Consider the following 16831-nt stretch of genomic DNA (forward strand, 5'->3'; position numbering starts at 1 on the left):
ACAAGAATTACTTTAAAATCGTTTCACAAGAGTTACTTTGGAGTGGCATGCAAGTAGCGTGCTGTCGGTGTCGGAATTGGTGGGCAGGATGTGCTGTCATCAGCTTGTTAGTGTATTGTCAGACAGCTCTTTCTAATATTTCCCGTTATGTGAACAAAATAATCTGCTACATCGCAAACTGTGTACTGATTGTGTTTTGAAGATTTGGTGGACTGCCGAATCTGAGACTGCTGGATCTACGACAAGGGTACGGCCTGGACGATGACACGATAATCGCCGTGAGCACTGGGTGCCCCGCTTTGCAGCAACTCATTCTCAGAGAAGCTGAGCAACTGTCCAATGCGGCTTTCTCTCAGATCTACCGCCTGGAACATCTTGAAATGTAAGTAATGTTGCTGACGTTACACTGCAGTGATTGTGAAGTCATTATAGCAACTATGGTTACAAAAGTGAATAAATCAGTTAAGAATGCTAGGGGAGAGTTTCTGCCAGAAAGAGCAGATAAGCAGTTTTCAGCATCTCATTTATCAGTTCATCACTTAGTTCCAGTAAGGTGGATGTAGAGGAATTACGGGCAAAGTTTAAACAGAATGTAAATCGTGGTCTGGTGAGTTACGTGCCTAGTAAGTAGATAAAGGATGGGAAAGACCCACCCTGGTTTAATAATGATATTTGGCAAATGCTGAGGAAGCAGAGATTGTTGCACTATCGGTTAAAAAGAGAATGCACAAATGACAACAAACAAAGGTCAGTAGAGATTCATGCATCTTTGAAAAGATTTATGCTTGAAGCATACAACTACCACCATTATAACTTAGCAAAAGATCTGGCAGAGAATCCAAGAAAATTCTGGTTTTTATGTATAATTGCAAAGTAGGCCTAGGGCTTCCATCCAATCACTAGTTGACCAGTCTGATGTGGCAGTTGAAAATAGCAAAATGAAAGCCAAAGTTTTAAATTTCATGCTGAAAAAATCAGTTACACAGGGAAATCCTACAAACATACCATCATTTTTCCATCAGACAGACTCCTGTGTGGATGACACAGTAATAAATGATCCCTGGTGTAGAGAAACAATTGAAAGATTTGAAAGTACCAGATCTGGATGGAATCCCAATTTGGTTTTACAAAGAGTTCTCTACAACATTGGCTCCATACCTAGCTTATATTTATCATGAATATCTCACTCAGTGCAAATTCCCAGGGGACTGAAGAAAATCGTAGGTGACTGCCGTATATCAGAAGGGCAAAAGATCAGACCAACAGAATTATAGACCAATATCCCTAACATTGGTTTGCTGGGGAATCCTTGGAACACATTCTGATTTCAAATATAATAAATTTTTTTGAGACTGAGATCGTAGGTACACAAATCAGCATGGTTTCAGAAAGCATCTCTCATGTGAAACTCAGCTTGCCCTTTTCTCAAATGATATACTGCGAACTATGGATGAAGAGCAACAGGCAGATTCTGGAAAGCATTTGACATGGTGCCCCATTGCACACTGTTAAAGAAGGTATGAACATATGGAATAAGTTCATAGATATGCGAGTGGTTTGAAGACTTCTTAAGTTATAGAACCCAGTATGTTGTCCTTGACAATGAGTGTTCATCAGAGACAAGGGTATTGTCAGGGGTGCCCGAAGAAAGCGTCATAGGACTTCTGTTACTCTCTGTATACATAAATGATTTCGCTAACAGGGTGGGCAGCAATCTGTGGTGTTCAGTAAGGTATTGAAGTGGCGTGACTACACGAGGGTACAAAATGACTTGCACAAAATTTCTAGTTGGTGTGGTGAATGGCAGCTAGCTCTAAATGTAGAAAAATGTAAGTTAATGGGGATGAGTAGGAAAAACAAACCCATGATGTTCTTAGTAGTATCCTGTTTCACACAGTCATGTTGTTTACATATCTGGCATAATGTTGCAAAGCGAATCTAAATTGAACAAGTGTGTAAGGATTGTGGTAGGCAATATGAATGGTCGACATTGGTTTATTGGGAGAATTCTAGGAAAGTGCAATTCATTTGTAAAGGAGATTGCATATAGTATGCTAGTGTGACCTATTCTTATGCTAGTGTGACCAATTCTTAAGTACTGCTCGAGTGTGTGGAGTACAGGAAGACACTGAAGCAGTTAACAGGCAGCCTGCTAGATTTGTTACCGGTAGGTTTGAACAACATGCAAGTGTTACGGACATGTCGGAAACTTCCCAGGAGGGAAGGTGACATTCTTTTTGAGGAACACTATTTAGAAAATTTAGAGAACTGGCATTTCAATCTGACTGCAGAACGATTCTACTGCCTCCAACATACATTGTGCATGAGGACCACAAAGATAAGATATGAGAAATCAGGACTTGTATGGAGGCGTATAAACAGTTGTGTTTCCCTCGCTCTGTGTGTGAGCGGAACAGGATGGGATATGACTAGTAATGGTACGGAGTACCATTTGTCACAAGCCATACAGTGGTTTGTGGAGTATCTATGTAGATGTAGTGAAAATACAGTAAGTAAATACAGTAATTGGATGAAAAACCAAACCCTAACTGGTGAAGCAGCTGACGATCATGTCTGAATTATTTGTAAATGTGGAGGCTGAAATAGGATTGAGATTTATTAAGTCATGGCATTAACTGGAAATGCACTGCTGACCATTAAAATTGCAAATCACAGTAAAAGGCAATAAAAGATAACTATTAGCCTATGGCTACCTTTTCTTTTTTTATTAATAAAAAAGACAGTTTTGTTTAAGTGTTTGTGCATCAAGTCACATAACCTATCTTAACATTAATCATATTTTATGGGATCTCAGTCCATAATATGAAATTACTGCCAGAAATTCAAGCCACTGACACACAACTTTTGTCATCAACAAACATCCACAGACAACCTTGCAAGATAAGCATCAATCATCTTTTAAGTAATACCTTACATTAGAGTTTATAAAACATATAAATAGCAATCTAAAAATTATACACTGGTATACATCAATACTTCTAATCATTGACAAATAGTTCCCTTACCATTAAAGAAATACAAAGCAGAATAAAATTCTTTCTAGAAATTTAACCCAAAAAATTAGAGTGGCACCAATACAGAACTGCAGTCAGAAAATGTACCGTTTTGTCAACTGGACAATAGTGGTCAAATCCGCTCCAAGCTGCTTGCCATTGCAAACAATCCCATGCTAGCACAGGAACCAATGCACAGACTATAACCAGGCTTCTACAACAAATAGAGAAGTGGAATTAGCTAACTGAAATGACAAAACACTTCTATATGTGCACTTATCATTGGGTGCAATGTGCCCAATGGCCGATAATGAAGGGGACTAGAACAGTCTTATAACTATTTTTACAAATTTAAACTTGGCAGTTAAATATGTCCACACTGACAAAACAGCATTTTTTTCAGTTTCAATATTATAAAAAGGATAGCTGCTACTCACCCCTTCCCTGTTCCCGTTCCAGCACTACACAGCCATCCCTCTGTTCCAACAATGCTCCCTCAGCCTTCTTACTTCTCGTTTACTACTATGCACACTCCCCCCTCCCCACCAACTCCCCCAACCCCCCCCCCCCTCCCCACCATGTAACCTCCTAGCTGCCCAACCCTCCCTCCACCTCATCCCTGTACGCTCCCACAAGTGGCACCTTACCATCCCCTACTTCTCGAAGACCTTGTTGGCTGAAAACTTATTTTCCGACGGTCTTTTTGTTGTGCCTATCTGCGACTCAGCATCTCTGTTATATGGTTAGTAGCAACTATCCTTTTTATAATATTATTTTCTTTCTCAATTTCAAAACTTGGGAAAAAAATCCTCTTGACCACATGGACTGACCAGAAGGTGTGAGTAGCATTGTCAATTAGAACCTTGGAATGCCCAAGAGGACACATTCAAAAGTCAATAGGTGCGACTAAGGTATGTATAACATTTATAATGAGCTGCAACCCCAGTACAGTCCCCCACAGTTCTGTGTTCCAGCTCACCATATTAATTGTTGTCCAAAGCTGCTACAGAATGTCCCATACCTCATAAGGACATCTGCACACACCATCTCGTCAAAACGAGGTGTCTCATCTGGCACGCAGTGCTCACTTTGTGGCCATATGTCGCACTTACTCCCCACTACCACAGAACTATTGCCAGCACCACAGTCTCCCACACCACCTCTCCCCTCATTTGGCAACCTCTGCACACTCTGTAGTGTGATGCTTAAGAAAAACCCCAGCCATGGGGCATGTCCACAAGTCATCTACGAGTGATGTTGCTGGAATCAATCGTGGTCGAGCAGAATCGACTGGGGCACAGCAGATCCGAGCATCACCATCTTGGATGGTTACTAGCTTATCTTAGGCTGCGTTTACACTGGCTTTAAAAACATGTGTCTGTTCATAGCATTGTTTGCAATTCGTCTCACAGCATGGGGGCCACATTGTTCAGTGTTCACGTCACTGTCTACACTAGTGACAAACATTTCTACATATGTACTCGCGTCATCTACTGTGCCGAACTGGTAACAAACATATCACATTGTGTATTTGCATTAAGAGAGAGGCCTACGCTATGGCAAGTGAACAGGAAGACTTAATGATACATGGTGCTGCAGTAATAATATTAGATGAAATAAGCAGATGAACAAAACAACGTAGTCATCATTGGTGGACAAAATCGTACTGTAGAAGACGTGGTGAGAATCACGTGCTGTGTGAGCAGAATCTGGAAGACAGTTCTGATTTTTGTAACTTCACTAAGATGTTGCGGTCTGATTTTGAAATTGTACTTAATGTTATAGGGTCAGTTGTTTCAAGCAAGGGCACAAATTTCAGAAAAGCAATTCCTGTCGTCATCATCATCCCTGCCCCCCCTCCCCTTACAACAGGAGATTACTATCAAAGGCTTGTATATTTATCCCACACTTCAAAGCCAGCCATTTCTCAAACAGTTCCTGCAGTTTCTGAAGATTTGATTGAGGGACTGAAGGATTATTTGAATGTACTTCAGTTATGTCAATAGCACTGAAACACATTTAATTGATGATATATTTATTTTGTTTTCATATCAAATTAATCCATATTATAATTTTGAACAAGAAAAACTTCTTTAGCCTCAAGGTCACCCCACGCTCCCAATGGATTTCTCAGGGGAATGTGATGTAGATGATCCCTTTGCCACATCGACATTTACTACTGACTGGTGCCTCCTACCTACATTCATTTCTGCCTTGTAGAAATAGTCATAAAAGTTTTTGTTGGTGATTGTCATCATCATCGTGGCCGCCGCCACCATTTCATAGGGTGGTAGCTCACGTAACTAGCTGACGATACATTTTTCCAAAGACAGGTAATGAATCCCGCCGTTTTCGTTGTTGTTGCTGGATTATTGAGAAATGGGAGATCTAATTTTTTTAACTGCATTGCTGCTGCTACTGCCAAGCAATGCAGCTATTTTTTGTAGGGAGTCATGCTCCTGTTTACTATTTTTATAACTATGACTTCAAACATTCCAGAAGCACTCCCCTGCCTCATAGTGTGACAAGTTCATAAATGTTGCTTCTTGACCATTCCATTTCGTAAGGAACACATGAGAAGATAAGAAGCAACACTACAAACTGAGCAGAAACACACTAGTGCTGCATTTTGTGGTAGCAAGACACAAACAGTATTATTCCTTTGATCTGTACTGATTCAACCATGGAATACTGGTCTTGTGTTGATAATGTGTTGCGAGCATCAGTAGTCCAGTACCAGTCACGAACATTGTTGCAGAACATGTTTCAAGCTCTGTGTGAAAGCAGCTTTAGAACCTGCTGAAGAGGTAGACCAAAGATCTTCTTGATTTGATCAAGTCACCTGCTCGCTGCTCTCCCTGCGGTGTTGGGGGCTAGAACAGACTCGTGGCCCTTCCTTGCCTGTCGTAAGAGGCAACTGATAGGAGTCTTTTTTTATTGGGTTAGTTTTTTTTTTTTACCTTGGTCTTGTGATTGTTCTTCAGACTTTTGAAAGTTTTTGCTATTTTCTTTTATTGATGCGTTGGCATTTTAAATGCTGATCCCACTTTCCCAATTTTACCAAAGTGTGGGCTGTTTGGGGAAGGACGCCTTCCTGTGGTGCATTACCTCCCCACTGTGCGCTGTTATCTATTGCACCTACGAACCAAGTGGGTCTACCTCTGCACCCAGAATCCAGTGCAGTAGCCAGTCTGTTGTGGTGGTGTTGTCGTGTACCCTCTCGATGGTAACCCCCTGACAATGCAGCGATTCCACTGCTGTGACTTCCCTGTATCAGCCAAGGAGTAGGTCCCTGTCCACTTCGGGGTACCGGGACTCTTAGGCAACAGCTACTGTGCCAGGTGGCCTTTGGCTTGGCAGGGTGTCGTCCACAGAGAGATACTCCAATAGTAGTGAGTGGCATCGCAGCGGAAGATCCGCAGTGAAATGGATCTAACTGAATGGTGGCCGTGTCAACATGACCGTCTTATCAATCAGGAACAGTGATTTTAATGCAGAAGTTTACACTCATATGGCATTTGTGTCATTGACTGTGCCTCAAGATGAGAGCCAGGCAAGGAGAAATGGAAGTGTACAGTTTGCTGAGTCCTTAGTTTGTTCCCGCAGTGACGGCAGCTCTTTGGCTTCGTTGAAGCAAATGTTCTTCATTGAAAATATTGAAGATGGGTTTGGGGAGGTTGTTACAACAGAGTAGGTGAGAAATGGATCCTTGCTGATCAAAACGTCATGTCAGCCAATCAATGAGCACTTTAGGCCTGCGTCAAATTAAGAGATATACCAGTCACCATTTCTCCTGATAACAAGCTCAGTAGAGTTCAAGGTGTTATATTCAATTGGGACCTAAATGCTACAAACTGATGAAGAGCTGCGTAACTAATCTGGTGTGGCATGGAGTCCATTTTATTCGCTACATCCAGAAGAGACCCGAGAGTACTAGAATGGACACTGGAGTTTTTGTCCTATCCTCGACAGCATCATTTTACCTGAGAAGATTAAGGTCATGGTTTATAGGTTTGATGTCAGGTGTTACTTTCCGCCTCAGATGAGATGTTTTAAATGCCAAAGGTTTGGACACATGTCCTCCCATTGTTCTAATGAGGCTATCTGTAGGGCATGTGGATGGGTGTATCATGAGGGGAGCACTTGTGAGCAACCACCTCAATGTGTCAACTGTCCAGAACCTCCTCGTTCAGTGCAGTGCTCAAGAGGGAGAAGAAAATTCAAGAGTAGACCACCTGTCTTACCAAGATGCAAGGAAAAGTTTGAAAGATTTCTTTTGACTAATAAGATCTCCAATTTTGCAGCTGTCTTATCACAGTCCCCACCTCATACATGACAAGGTCTCGCACGACACTCCCTGCCCTGGTCGTATTCCAGAGCCTGCACCACAGTTGAGAGAGGGAATGTCAGCTCTCTCCCTACACCCATAGCACCAGTTGTTCCCACACCACTGGTGCGGCCTGAGATGGCTAGTCATCATCTGGCATCAGAAGTGAGGACACCTGTCAAGGTGGTCCCCTCTCAAGACAAGAACCAACAGACACAACCTGTGAGTCCAAGAAAAGTACTGTCCTCTTCTCTCCCGGAAGATAAAGTGGGGAAATATTCACAGAAATCCAAGTCTTGGAAGGATAAGAAGATATATAAGCTACTTTCTGAGGCTTTGATGCTCCACTTCCCAGCCCTGCAGCCATCGAGCCTATGCACATGGATGACAGATCATGCAATCAGGTGGACCGTGACCTGGTGTTGAAGCAATCACACCCATCTTTTCCATTTGCCATTTACTCAGATCTGACTCCAGCACTTCTTCAATGGAACTGTAATGGCTACTATCACCATTTGACCAAACTCCATCACCTAATGGCTACTTACTCAGTAATTGGCATAGAACTTCAAGAAACACAGCTTACAGCAACACACCTCCCTGCTCTAAAAAACTACCAACACTCCTGTACCAATCACATTAATGTCGAGAGAACATCTGGTGAGGTCTGTACCCTCATGTGTTGTGATGTTTCCAGTTGACGGGCTTGCTGCAAAAACCAGGTAAGTCCATTTCTGGTCAAAAATGAGATGTTATTGGCATGAGATATAACATCAGAATGTGCATCTTTTGGTGCAACAACCAGACTTTTGTTCAATGATCTGAATGAGATATGCATGGTTGCATTTGGTGGAAGAAACAGATTAGTCCTAGACTTGGCTGGTTCTTGCACCAGTAGGTGGCAGCACTAGAGTGGCAGGCTGTTGTGTTGTTTACATGGCTGCATGTGAAGTTGAAGTTGAAGTTGTTCAGATTGTGCGTTTATCTGCATTTATCTGTAGTGTATATTGTGTTTAAGACATGTCCTCCAATGATTCACACAGTGATAGTGAATATGAACATGTAACTAGGAAAAGAAAAGGTGATTCTAGTAAATGGAAAAGAAACAGAGACAAACTGAAAAGGCTATGTGGTGAGTCGTATGTCACATGTAGTGGCAAGGTTATTCCAGCTTATGAAACTGGGCCTGCATGCAACTGCAAAACAAAATGTTTATATGTACTTGATACAAAAGAAAAACAGGAAATACTGGCAAAGTTTAACTCACTTTCAACAAAAGAAGCTCAGGATGCGTTTTTCTGTGCATCGATTACACCAAAGCAAGTTGATCGGCGAAGGCCTAGAAAACGTGAAGATTCACAAGTGCGTAACTTCTCATACGTTTACACACACATGTATTTGTGTAATAACATGCAGTGAAGTAATCTTAGCCCAAAATAATATGTATTTTTAAAGTGAGGAAACCTAATTTATTCACGAAAGTTTTTGAAATAATATTTTATGTCTTTCCAGGTTCAGCTTAAAATCCAACAACATGTAATATGCAAAAAAGCTTTCTGCAGCCTTTATGGGATAAAGAAGGCATGGGTTGAATGTCTGGCTTCATTTGCATCCAAAAATATTGGTCCACCCGCAGATCGTAGAGGAAAACATGAAAACAGGCCTAACTGAGTGAGTGATAATGACTTAGAAAATGTTATAAATCACATAAAACAGTTTCCTGCACAAACATCCCACTACAGTAGAGCAGATAATATCAAGAAAGTATTTTTACCTCCAGAATTGAATGTAAAAATAATGTATGAGTTATATTTAGAACAGCATGAGGCAGATGTTTTTAAGGCCTTAAAACCAGGTGAAAAAGTGCAAAACTGTAGGGTAACATATGACTATTATTATAGATGTTTTAAAGCTAATTTCAGTATTTCATTTGGACACCCAAAAAGTGACACTTGTGAGAAGTGTGATTCTTTAAAGAAATTAATAGAAGATTGTACTGATGATTTGGAACACAAAAGAGAGCTTGAACTCGAGAAGGAACTACATTTGCGAAAGAGTGAAGTATTCTATGAACGACTTGGGGAAGAAACTAAAAGGGCTAGGGAAGATAAAGCTGTTGCATGTTTAACATTTGATTACCAGCAAAATTTGCCACTTCCAGTACTCCCTTCAACAGATGTATTTTATCTGAGACAACTGTGGATGTACAACTTTAATATACACTGTTGTAGCAGTGGAAAGGCTCACATGTTCATGTACACAGAATGTGATGGCAATAAAGGTCCTGATGAAGTTATTTCCTGTTTAGATTGGTACTTTAAACATGTCATTCCCCCTGATACAAATGAAATTGTATTATTTTCAGATAACTGTGCTGCACTTCTACAGTACCTCTTCAGTCTTGCACATACTACAAATTTCAGAAAATTACACATTACTTTCCAGAGCAGTGACATTCATTTTTGCCTTGTGATAAGTACTTTAGGAACGTTGAAAAGAGGAAAAGGGTTGTAAATAGATTGCACCTTTCTGAAGAGTGGCATTCACTTGTTAGAAAAAGTCTAAATTCTTTACTGTTGTTCCTGTGAAACATAACATGTTCAAAAGTTACAAAGACCACATTAAACAGTTTTTTAAAACAAATAGGAAAACAAAACACAATGAGCTTTTCAAAATTTCACAATATAAAATATTGCAGTACAGTTATACTCACAAATACATATTTAAAGCCAGCCAGAATCAACACATGAATGTTAGTCAGAGTCTCCACCACTAAAGAAGGCAATAAAAGGTGACATTACCTTCCCAGAGGAATCACTGTATGGTGGTCCTTTACCTCTTAAAAGGCACAAATGTGATGATGTCATAAAATTGGTTAGAAAGTACATTCCTACTGCAGATATGGGTTTCTATGAAAAACTGTTACCCTCTGCAGGAAATGATGATGGTGAACACAGCCCAAATGAAATAGAGTGAGAATATTTTAAAATGACCATGAAGTACTTTAACTGTAAATCAAGTAGGTGAACAAAATGTTCTGAGACTGTAGATTTTATATTTGGTTAATGATAATAGCCTTAAAAAATTTACTTCGGGACAGAATAGTTTACGTTATAAGACATGCAAAAATATGTATAATTTTTCTGACAAAAAATATTGTAAAATGTCTGATAATTAATAAAAAGTAAATTGAGTCATTATTTGTTGTTATTTTGTTTTCATGTTATTTATGTCCAATTTTGCATGCAGTACTTCAGATTATAAAGTCTTTGGTGCAAAAACCTGATAAGTTCAAATATTTATAATTGCAATTTTAATTTATTTATGTGTATATTTTTAATCAAAATTTTATGTATTGCACATAAAATGCAGGGCTATAAGTCAGTAACATTGTCTTGTATAATTTCTCAAAAATACGCATCTTCTGTAGATGTCGAACTTTGTTTTTCAGTTTTCTCAGAATGTGTATTTTCTGACTTGCCTGGTTTTTGCAGCAAACACTTCAATTAGCAGATGCCCTGTACCGCTGCACTAGTGGCCGTGGCTGTTAGTGTCTACCTGTCAGTTTGGATGACAATGTGTAATGTTTATCTACCCCCAGATGGATCTTTCTGTTATCATAAGGTGTTAGAGTTAGTGGCACAGCTCCCCACCCCCGTCTTATTGGGGGACTTTAATGCCAGTAATCCTCTGCGGGGTGGTGACACTGTGTCTCACAGAGGCCGAATACTGGAACATCTTTGTTCAGAATTTGATGTCCCCTGCCTACCCAGCACTGGAGCTGCAACACATTTCACTATGGCCCACGAAATGTTTTCAGCTGTTGACCTTGCAGTCAGAGTATCTTACCCCATATTCAGTAGTGCATCCATGGCAACCTTTGTGACAGTGATCATTTTCCTATTGTTCTCTCCCTTTCCATTCACAGGCATCTAGAACATGCCCCACATTGGTCACTTTGGAAAGCTGATTGGCAGGCTTTCTCCTCTGCAGCCACTTTTGCAGCCAGTCATGTGACAGATATCGACAAACTGGTACAGGATACTATTGATACTACTGCTCATGCTGCAGCAGCAACAATACCCTACTCCTCTGGCTCGTCCTGACGACTGCCAGTGCCACGGTGGTCTGAAGATACAGAAACAGCTATTAGGAAATGAAATGTCACAGGGTGCTTAAACGGCACAAGCGCTGCCCTCTATGGATAATTTAATAGCATTCAAGAGACTCCAGGCGAAAGCATGGTTTTTAATAAAGAAAAGGAAGCAGGAGGGTTGGGAGCAATGTGTCTCAACCATACAATCCCACACCCCATTCTCCCAACTCTGCTGCATTTGTGGCCATCCACCACCCACAGTGGTTCCTGGCATCCTTGTCAGTGGTTACATCTGCGCTGATCCCATGGTACTTGCCGAATGTTTTGTTGCACACTTCACTGATTACAGTAATTACCATCCTCATTTCCCGACCTAGAAACACCTTTTTAAATGCCATACACTATCTTTCCATGCACACAGCTCTCTATCATGTAATGCCCCTTTTAGTGAATGGCAACTTCACAGCACTTTGGCTGAGTGTCACGATATGGCCCATAGACCCAACAACATCCACAACCAAATGCTAGACCACCTTTGTGCTGACAGCATGAAATATATCCTTGGGCTTTCTAATCACATTTGGCAGGAGGGAATATTTCCCTCTCAATGGCAGGAACATATCATTATTCCTCATATTTTTACTAACTACTGGCCAACCTCTCTGACAAATGGGCTGTGTAAGCTATTCAAACGAATGGTCAACCACTGACTTTCTTGGTGTCTTGAAGCATATATCACGATTCCAAAGTGGCTTTCGAGCTTTCCGGTCCACTACAGATCATCTTGTTTGTTTGAAATCTGCAGTGTGCAATGCTTGTGCACATAGCCAAGATCTGATTGCTGTGTTTTTTTTGCGTACAGAGGGCATACAATACTACCTGGTGGCATCACATCCTATCTACACTGCATGAGTGGGGTTTCTGGGGCTGTTTACTCATTTTTATCCAGAATTTCCTATCTCTCAGATTTTTTTCGGGTGCAGATAGATTCGACTCTCAGCAACCGTATGTCCTGGAAACTAGAGTCCCTCGGGGATCGGTTCTGAGGGTAACGCTGTTTGCTATCGACATCAAAGTTATTGTAAATGCAGTGGGTCCCGCAGTCCTTCCATCGCTGTACTTAGACATTCCTCATAGGGCGTGGACCGCACACAGTTCATCTGAGATTTTACAAAGCGATGATTTTATCCCACTTGGACAATGGATATGTTGCCCGCCGGTCAGTAGTACCGTCTGTATTGAGCCTGCTTGGCATTCTTCACCACACTGGCATGCGGTTGGCAACGGGGGCCTTCCGTATGAGCACTGTTGACAACCTCCTGGTGGAAGTTGGTGTCCCACCTCTGCGGGTTAGATGACAGCAGCTTCTGGTAAATTACGTAGTCACAGTCTGTCAGATGACTGCCCACCCGTCACTCAACTCTGTTCCACAACCAGCATTTCAAACTGTTTGCGTATCGCTCAAAACTGGGAAGACGGGCTGTGATCCGACTTGATATTCTGCTGGAGGACCTCCAGCAGCCTCCGTTAGTTAGCCTGTGTTCTTAGAACTCCCTCTTGACAACCCCGTGCCTCTCCCTCCACCCCCTCCCTGTGGGCGGTACCCTGCCCTGTTATACGGATGGACCTCTTTTGTGGCTTCAAAAAGAATGCTGATACTACCCTTCCCTGACACCTTTTCCATTCAGTCTTCCATGTTTATTCTAATTCAGTATGCATCTACACAGACGGATCGAAAGTCAACGACAGTGTCAGTTTCGCTTTTGCACGTGCAAGGGGGCATGCGAAGCACTCTCTGCTGAGTGCCTGCAGTGCATACGCTGCTGAGTTGGTTGCCATCTCTCAGGCTTTGCGGTATGTCAAATCCCAGGCTATGACGAACTTTCTGATCTGTAGCGATTCCACGAGTTGCTTAAAAGGTATAACCCCGTGCTATCCCAAAAATCTTTTGGTCGAAATATCCAGGACCTACTAGCTGACCTCTACAGTTCTGGAAAGACAGTGACCGACCTTCATCTGGACACTGAGCCCAATAAGTATTCCAGGAAATGAACTTGCTGACCATCTAGCTAAAGACACAACTGCAGGAGATCAACTTGACATCAGAATGTCGGGCTCAGACTTAAGATTAGAACTTCGACGCAATATTTTTAGGCTCTGGGAATTGGAATGGCAGGCTACTATGACCCAAAACAAGTTGAAAGTGATTTAAGGGTGAGAAAGGTGTAGAATACATCTTTCCAGGTCTCTCGGAAAGGTGCGATTCTGTTGACTACGCATCGGCCACACGAGGCTTACCCACGCGTTCCTTCTGCATCAGGAAGATCCTCTTCACTGTAGCTGCGGTAGTCTACTGACGACAATGCACGTTCTTATCAAGTGTGCACTGCTGGCCAATCTGCGGCACTCTCTCAGCTTGCCTGCCTTGCTACCTCAGATGCTTGTAGATGGTGTGACAGCCACTACCAAAATCTGCATTTCCTTAGGGAGATCAGATTTTATTCTAACCTATAATATTCTTCCACTTCAAGTGTTAGGGGTCGAAGTGGGGGCAAGAGCATCCCCTGTGGCTGGTACCCACCAAGCAACCATAGATTCCTCTCCTCCCCTCTTTCCTTGTTGTGTCTTTAGATTCTCTTGTGCAAGATGCTGCAGATTATTTCTGTTTTCTTTTACCTATTGTGTTAAAACCACTGTCATGCCCTTTTAAACTCTTTTACTTGCTTATATTTAGTTTGAGCAGCCAAGTCCCCATTTTCTGTCTTTCTATGTGTTTCTCTCGTGATAAGGAGGGACTAATGACCCAGCAGTTTAGTCTTTTAGCTACATAATTGTCATCAATCCTGCTTGCTGCTCTACCCCTCAGTCTCTTGTCCTTGTTCTTTGCCTGTGTGATTATTTTCTGTAGGTTTTCTCAATCTGTTCTAACAATGTGAACAAAGAAATGAAAAAAATTTTGGCTGACAAGAGAAGAAAGGCACCTTGAGACACTGAAGTGCTCAATAATGGACACATTAGTTCTTTATTTCGGTCCATTTCATGTGCAGCATACTACGTGAGCACCACAGCTCAAATGCGTAGGTATGCTAGTATCTGGGCTTAAGTGTCCATGTTTCACAACCATAAAATAAGATAGAAAATGCAGGTGTTCAACAAATCAGACCTTTGTGCTCTGTTCTGCCACATCTTCATGAGCTTCTCCATAGGCAGTAACACTAGCATTATCTGTCGTTTTATTTCATCTTCAGTTTCCTGTGTCACAGATGGTTGACCCAATATACATGAAAGAATGCGTGGCTTCCAGTTCCGATAATCAAGCTGTGAGTTGAAACTGTGCTCCTCAATGAATTGTGAGTCTGGATTTTCTCAGATTTAGGTGCAATCCATATGGTAGACTAATGTCCTTTAGTTTTGTTAGTACCTTAGCAAGTTCATCTTTGTTGTTGGTAAAAGTACGGTGTCATAAGCAAATTGGAGTTTGTTAATAGTTCTTCCACAAATTGAGATGCCTTTAATTCATCCATCAAGAGCATTCCTAACGACATGTTCTGCATATATATTTTACAGTTGGGGGATAAAAGACAACTGTTTCTTAAACCTTTTGATACACTGAAGATGTAAGATTTATCAGTATTTGTACTGACAACTGCGAGGTGATTATTTTAAAGATTTCTGATCAGTGCTGTCAGTGATATATAGTGTACTACTTACTTGGATATGTAGATGATTATTATTTCAATGCAGTCACACTAAATGTAGGTAGAGTGCACGCAGAATAATGTGGCCGATAGATGCGCAGTTGGCGGGGCAAGCCCGGGGAGAGCGGTAGTGGTGCAGGTTGAAGGCAGGTGAAGTAAGGGAAATGCCATTCTAAACTGTAGTGTGTGCTTTTGTAAATATTAAGTGGAGCCTCTCTACACTCACTGTTGCGTTGTGACCATCCAAAAAGACCTTCTGTCACCTCTGCTAACAGTGTTTTTGGCCACTTATGTTTCTACCTATGGTTGTGATCATAGTTTCCCTGAGTAAGGCTGAAAGGATTGTTAGAGTGCCTAAGAGCTCCTGTATAGTCATGTGGTGAGTTTTTGAATACTTCCTTAAGGGTTTCAAGGCAGTTTTTATTGTGAAGATCCACAGTGCAGGTGTAGCATGAAGCACAACTAATGATGCCTAGCAATTTGTTCTGCAAGATTGCAGGCATGTAGGAACCGTGTATCTCCGGATGTGAGCTGTGTACATCATCAGAGGTGTAATCAGTGCCTTGTCTATGAACCTACACACCTTCCTATTCAGTGTAAGTCCCTGTTGAGCATTCCGTACAGTTGTTTGAGTGTCACATGCATTCTGTTGGCAATGTATTCTATGTGGTCACCCAATATAAATTTCCAGACCAGCCAGACACAGAGGCATCTGGCTTTCTCTCGGAAACATATTGGGCATGCATGTAGTGTTTCCTGTCTACAGTGTTGCTGCTTGTGCAGTAGCTTCGGTCTGCATGTGAACAGAACTGCTGCACACTTGTCAACGTTTACTTTAATACGCCATTGTTCCAGCCAAGGCTCAGCAGTTCTGAGAGCTACCTGTATTCATGAATTTACATTTGATGGTTTCCAGTCTTGCACAAGGATGGCTGTGCCATCCACATAGATGGCTAATGTCGTGTTTTGTGTTGCTGGAAAGTCATTAATGTAGAGGTTGAACAAGAAGGGCTCCAGAATGCTTCCCTGGGGTACCCCAACTTAGATACCATGTTGTGTCGATTGTTTGCCCTGCACGTCAGTGTTGAAACATCAGTTTGTGAGATATGAGTATGAGCCATACGAGTCCATCAGGAAGCCAGCATCACTTAGTTTGCATATAAGGCCATTGTACTAGAGATGGTCGAAAGCTTTCTTGATGTCCAGGAACACGACCACTGTGGCTTTGTTCATTTTGTAGCCATGTGTTAGGATGTTCGACTATGCGGAGGAGTTGTTGTGTTGTTGGGTAGTGATTGCTAAAGCTGAATTGCCCTGGTCTTAAGGTGTCTTAGGGTGTCATTGGTGATGCAGTGCCTAGTCGTTCCAGGAGTGCTAGTACTGCAAGTTATACAGGAGAGCTTTGAAGTTTGAAAGGTAGGAGATGACGTACTGGTGGAAGTAAAGCTTTGAGAGTGGGTTGTGCTCAGATAGCTCTGTTGGTAAGGCAAAGGTCCTGGGTTCAAATTCTGGTCTGGCACGCTCTTCTGAACCCTCACCCCCTCGACACCGAAATCTATATTATATTGCAGTTTAATTTTGTGATACCTTTTCTAGTTGTTGTTCATAATTTTATGATTTACATCAAAGATGCTCTGGGTGATATATGACTACCAGAAGTAAAATTCATTATGTTTCCCCCTCCCCTCTTGTTCCC

The 16831-nt window shown here is 41.7% G+C and overlaps 1 protein-coding gene across 1 annotated transcript in view; it reads left to right on the top strand.

Moving 5' to 3' along the window:
• Positions 1 to 202: 202 nt before the first annotated feature.
• Positions 203 to 16831, top strand: part of LOC124552579 — a 30838-nt gene continuing 14209 nt past the window's right edge. The window contains exon 1 of the mRNA XM_047126901.1: positions 203 to 382. The gene's annotated coding sequence lies outside the window, so the exon portion shown is untranslated. The remainder of the gene's footprint in view (positions 383 to 16831) is intronic.

This window comes from Schistocerca americana, chromosome 10 (assembly GCF_021461395.2).
Source record: "Schistocerca americana isolate TAMUIC-IGC-003095 chromosome 10, iqSchAmer2.1, whole genome shotgun sequence".
NCBI classification, from domain to species: domain Eukaryota; kingdom Metazoa; phylum Arthropoda; class Insecta; order Orthoptera; family Acrididae; genus Schistocerca; species Schistocerca americana.